Source organism: Mus caroli, chromosome 7, assembly GCF_900094665.2.
Source record: "Mus caroli chromosome 7, CAROLI_EIJ_v1.1, whole genome shotgun sequence".
Taxonomy (NCBI): Eukaryota; Metazoa; Chordata; class Mammalia; order Rodentia; family Muridae; genus Mus; species Mus caroli.
In genome coordinates this window covers 130179748-130185603 of record NC_034576.1, presented here as the reverse complement: position 1 = coordinate 130185603, position 5856 = coordinate 130179748, and the positions used below count along the sequence as shown (strand labels likewise).

The 5856-nt window shown below is 46.4% G+C and overlaps 1 pseudogene; it reads right to left on the bottom strand.

Moving 5' to 3' along the window:
- Window positions 1–504: 504 nt before the first annotated feature.
- LOC110299472 lies at window positions 505–1741 on the bottom strand (annotated as a pseudogene).
- Between the last annotated feature and the right edge of the window lie 4115 nt (window positions 1742–5856).

Below are 5856 nucleotides of genomic sequence, written 5' to 3'. Positions count from 1 at the left end.
AAAACTTTATGGAAGTGTTTATTTGTTTAAAGTCCAGTACCAGAGAGCAGGACAGACATGACAGTTACTATTCACAAGGGACAGTGTCCTCACTGGTTGGCTGTCGACAGCAGTAGCACAAAGAAGCAAGCAGAATAGCAGAGCCTGCAGTGACCAGCTTACCACGATGAAGCACACAACGGAATTTAACTAGGGCACCCTATCTTTTGGCAATGAATTCAGTAAAAACAGTCCAAGGACATTCTGGAAGGGCTTAAAGTCAGACTCAGAATTAAACAGAAAGTGTTCAAAGCCAAACAGCAAAATGGATGCTTTCACTAGCTGTTCAATTCTATCAAATGTGAACAGAAAGTTTGGATCGCGGCTATCTCAACAGCACTTATTTCAAAGCTAGCCCCAACCATTCATCATGGAGCTACAGGCATGACACTGAGTGGCACCTCTGCTCCAGTCCTCCTTGCAGAGCTGGGCCCTAATGACGATGACCCTCTTAAGAGCAGAGACAAAGTAAATGAGGTAAGACTGAGCCTGAGAAGCCCCGGGCTGGGAGCGGAGCCTGTGCTCTGGCTGCGGAGGCCACAGCCCCGGAGGAAAAGAACTCTCTCAGCGGCCAGGTGCAGGCTGGTTCCCGGGCAACAGCCTAAAGCTCTGGAGTAATGACCACACCCGAACCCTGACACTTGCCCACTGAGACCTGGACTCTGTTCTTGTCAATGCTCTGTCTGCAAGTTATGGCTTGGTCTTGGACACCAAACTGTACTTAAGCCAATTAGGATCAAAGCCAAATTGCATTTTCCTTAGGTCTAGTTAGATGAGAATAACATCTCACGTAATAACTTCATCATACAATCTTTAACAAAAACTCGTAAGTGGCATTGATTATTCCCCAGGAGATGAGAGAGCGGTGGTAATTCAGATGTGCACCTCTGAAGAGATTGATCAGCTTCCTGTCCCGCTCTATCCAGATAGTCTTGAACTGAGAGAATGGAATGGCCCGCCAATCTGAGACTGTATTCGAGCTTTGACAACGTTAACGGGGAAGCTTAAGAAGCCCAGCATGGCCCCGAGTACACCTCCACAGATGAAGTCGTTAACCAGATGGGCGCTGTATGTAGTGGCAGTAGGCAGACGCTCCTTAATGGACCCTCGAAGGCCAAACAAACAAACAAAAAAGGACATTGCTAAACCCATTTCGAAAAAGGATGGGCACCATGCCTCGGTAATACTCTGCAATCCCATGGCATCTGAGCGCCCTGAAGGCCTGGTAAGTGGTTGTGAACTTATCCTGATGTTTGTGGTCCTGACGCCAAGTCTGAACCCTTTCGAATGGAGTGAGAATGGCTTCCGTTGTCCGGACGAGCAGCGCCGCCACACTTCGGGTGGCAAACTCGGGAGCACTGCTCACGTGCTTGTGGAGCAGGTGCGACAGGTCCTCATACAGACCAAACATAAGTGCCAGCGTGGTCGTCTTCTGCATCAGTGAGGGTAGGATTCCGCGGTACAAGTTGCGGAACCCATCCTTCCTCAGCTGCAGGACTGCATCCCGGGTTTTGATGCCGTACAGCTGCTGCCGGAAGAGGATCTTCTGAACCGGGTAAGTGATTGCCACGTTGTTGAAGGCTGCGCAGTAGCCACACAAGTAATGCTTCATGTCCCCCACGCCTGCAATGTGAGGTGACAAGTCCTGGTTCGAAAAGTTCAACATTGGGGGCCTCTTCTCATGCGCTTCAGAGTCCATCATGGTGCTTCCGGTCTTTCCAATTCCGGGGAAGAGTTTCTTTAACCTGTGACATCTGAGCCTGGCACTGAGAATGACAGCTTTCTGGTAACTTTCCCAGTGTTTTCCATTGTTAGCCTTCTCTCTTCTGAAGCTAGTTTTGATAACTGCATTTCCCAGGGCCCGGGGTGTATGCCCGCAGGACAGCTGGCGAGCGAGCCCGCGCCCGAGCAGGCCTTCCAACAGCTTTTAAAGTATGTCTTTGTGAGTCTCTGGATTTTCTTGGTATCTGATATTCCCCCCTGTTCATCTCATTATTAATTTGAATCTTTTCTCTGTGTCTTTTAGTTAATTTGGCTAAGAGTTTATCAATCTTACTGATTTTCTCAAAGAACTAACTTGTCTGTTTCCTCGATTCTTTTTTTTTTTTAATTCTATTTTACTTATTTCAGCCATGGGCTTGATTATTTCTTTCTGTCTACTCTTCTTAATTTTATTTCTACTTGTTGTCTAGAGTTTTCAGATATGCTGTTAAGTTACTAATATGAGATTTACCTCTGAGGTTTTTGTCTGACATCCCAGATTTTTCATTTCCAGTTTTATTGCAGTTTGGGTTTTCTTTAGTGACTCTATCTTTTTGTTAAATTCTACTTTCGTGCCTTGAAATGTCTTCATTACTTCAACTGTTTGTGTCTTTACAATCTTCATTGAGAGATTTAGTCATATCCTCTTGACAGCCCTTGGACATATCCGTACCTGCTATTTTGAAGTCATTTTCTTGTGCTTCAGTTATATCACATTTTGCAGGCCCACTGCAGTGGGGTTACTGGATTCCCGTGGAGGCATGTTGTCTTAGCTGTTCAAGTAAGGTTTTGGTTGTTACTGGTGTGTGTGTGTGTGTGTGTGTGTTTGTGTGTGTGTACACACTAGTATGAGGGTCTCTGTGACCACCAAGGCCAGCAGAGCAATGATCCTTGTGAGGCAAGAAGGAAACCCAGTTCAGCACAGCTCAGTAGCCTGTGTTGGTTCAAACATCTAGCGTCTGACACCGGAGAGTTTATTTTAGGCTTCCACATATGTAAGTGCAGTACACTTTGGGAAAATGTTTCCTGGTGTAACACAGTCTCATGGTCACAATGGTGCATAATTACATCTAAACTTTTCTCAAAGTACATGTCACTTCCTCCATGAAGATAGGTTCTATAGATTAGGCTACATGTGTTATCTTAAGGGCCCCAGGGAGGATCTGGTATGGTTTCCATAATGCATATCATGCAGAGTCACCTGGGTCTATATTAACCACCTTCAGTGCTGCTTGTGGGAACTGAGGGAGCCAAATGTGACCTGGCCATACAAATAAATCAGAAGTCAGCAGGCTATTGGCCACCTCCATTCCCTGCAGAAAACAGGTTATACATCTCTCCCTTTTAAGAGACAACCCTTGTGTGTTTAACACCCCTGGTTTCCCTAGGTTTCTCTGTGAGTGAGCACAAAGACCTTTGTGCTCCCAATAGTCTCGGTATCTGGAATTAGGATGTTTGAGGTGTTTCTTGGTGTTGTTATCTTGTCTTGTCTTTTCTGGGCCAGTGTTCTATTCTTTGGTTAGTGTTACTCAGTCTGGATTCTTAGCAGGTGTGGTGGCTGTGGTGTCCCTGGTGGAGAGTGCATCTATAGGTTGGTGAGTAGAGTGAGAGAAAAGACTAAGAGAAGATCTAGGTCTGGCACAGCAACTGCATGAGCTGCTGGACGGGAGTTAGGCTTGCAAGTGTAGAGATAACACAAGAGCAGTGAGGGCTGGGGAACTCAGCAGGCAAAGTTGATGCACAAGCTGCATGGGCCAGGCCTTCCAGTGTGGAGAAGGTGTGGGGTACATACGCCAGGGGCCGCATTATACCTCAATTCTACTCATCTCTTCATCTTCTTATTCACCCAACCAACCCACCAGTCCCACAAGTCCCACCCTACTTTTATGTGGTTTTGTTTTGTTTTGTTTTTTTGGTCTTGGTTTGTGACCCACTTGGTTTAAACCAAGGCAAGTGCATGGGCACTGGTATAGAGCTATCCACCGAGGTGTGGAGACATCCTAAAGACAATGACTTCTCTTCCAGCAGCCTTGGAATGTCATTCGCTCCTCTAAGTAGGGCAGGGCACCTTCTCTGAGTATTTACTAGTTCGGTTTTGTGCAGGCCCTATGCGGACAACTGCAGCTGTTCACAAATGCCTTAAGATAGCCTTTCACAACCCTCCTCTCTGCTGTTCAGCTCTAACATCCTTTCCACTCCTTCTTCTGTAATGTCCCCTCAGCCTTGAAAAGGGTGACATAAATGTCCTGTTTAATGCTGAGCACTCTACAGTCTCCTGGTCTTAGCAGCAAAACCAGCCATGAGTCTACATTATCCATACCCACCACAAAGACAGGCTGGAGACAGGGAGGGAAAAATGCCTCCTTATATAATGCTAATCCTCGAATGCCTCTAGACTCAGGACAGCATTTAAAATAACAGTGAAACTGCAGTTAACAGGTTTAAATGAAGGCACACTGCATTTGTGGGGAAAGCCATTCCTGGGAGCCATAAAATGGCTTACTTCCCTAAGAGTCAGTAGTCAAAGAGGTTCCCGCTGCCCCAAAGCCATAAAATCTATTGCCACTGCCTTAGTTGCCTGTTAGAACTCAATGGGAAGTTTCTACTGCTGGAGATACCACATGATGGCTGTAAGGCATGGGAAAACCAGGCTGGAACTGGGCTGCAAGCTCCCTCATTTGCTTTCTAGACAAGACTTGGGTGGAATAGTTTCTTGGGTCTCTTATCCATGCTCTACCTTGGGCAAACAGATGTTTGCTTATGTCCTCCCAAAAAAAGGCTCACAGCAAATTGGCATAGGCCTTTTCTGACCTAGAACTCTACTAGAGCAATGTCCCCTGCCCAAGGCAATAGGACAGTTCTTCCCAACTAGCAACGCTGATGCTAGAATCCAGTTCCATCAACTACATTGCCCAGATGTTGCCCAGATGTTTCCTTGCTAATTCAATTTGAGAAAGCTGGGATTAAACATCTCCAAGAAAAGCTACAACCTGGTGTTAACAATACTTTATTAGAAATGAGGATAACATGGAAGCATGGACCATCCAGGGCTAGCTGAAGCTCCCCTCCTTGAGATAGAACTCAATTCCAACATTGTGAAAGTAGACGGGAGGCACTGGGGTAGACAAGGATGAATGGCTGCTTTCATTCTTCATCACAGAAAGCTCGTTAGAGGCCAACGAAACAAGGGGCCACAAGCTGACTATGTGTTCCTGGGTAGAAATTCCTACAGAAGTTCTCTGGGCCATAGCAGAGACCCTGTGTTCCAAGTTTCTAGATAAAGTTTTGACCAGACAATGGCCCTTCCAAGTTAAGACACAAAGAGCAAAGTTGGTCTGGTCCTAGGAATCCTATTGCAGAATGCTCCTTTACCATTGGGGCTGACTTAGAGGAGAGTACAAGATCTGGAATACCTCTCAGATGGGCGGGTTCAAAGAAGATGGGGAGGGAAGTTCTCACTGGGCAACCTGGGGAGTTGGGGTCCCGTTTTCTGAGACAAACTGTCCATTTGCTTCCTCCAACATCTCCTTGTACTGACGTTTGAAGAAACCAGCCTATGGAAAAGAAGAAGAAAATCGGGATGAGGTGAGTGGTAGAAAGAGAGGGGCTGGGGTGCACAGTGAGTTTCACACTTTGCTGACAAGTATGAGGCCTGGTGATCAGATCTCCAGAGGGCACGTGAAGGCTGGATGGGCACGGTGCCCTGCCTGTAAGCCCAGAGCTCAGGAGGTGGAGACAGGGGATCCTGGAGCAAGGTGGCTAACTAGAATAGTCAAATTAATGATCTCTGAGTTCAAGTGAGAGGCCCTGCTCCAATATATAAGGTAGAAAACAATAGAGACAGACACCTAACACTTTCAGCTAGCCTTCACAAGGACATATGCATGTGTTCCCACAAACTCATGTGTACCTACATGCCCATGCATGTATATGTACATTCATGGACATACCATACACATGAGAGAGAGAGAGAGAGAGAGAGAGAGAGAGAGAGAGAGAGAGAGAGAGAGAGAAGAGAGACAGAGAGATGACTAAAGGAGAACAAGGGTAAGCATT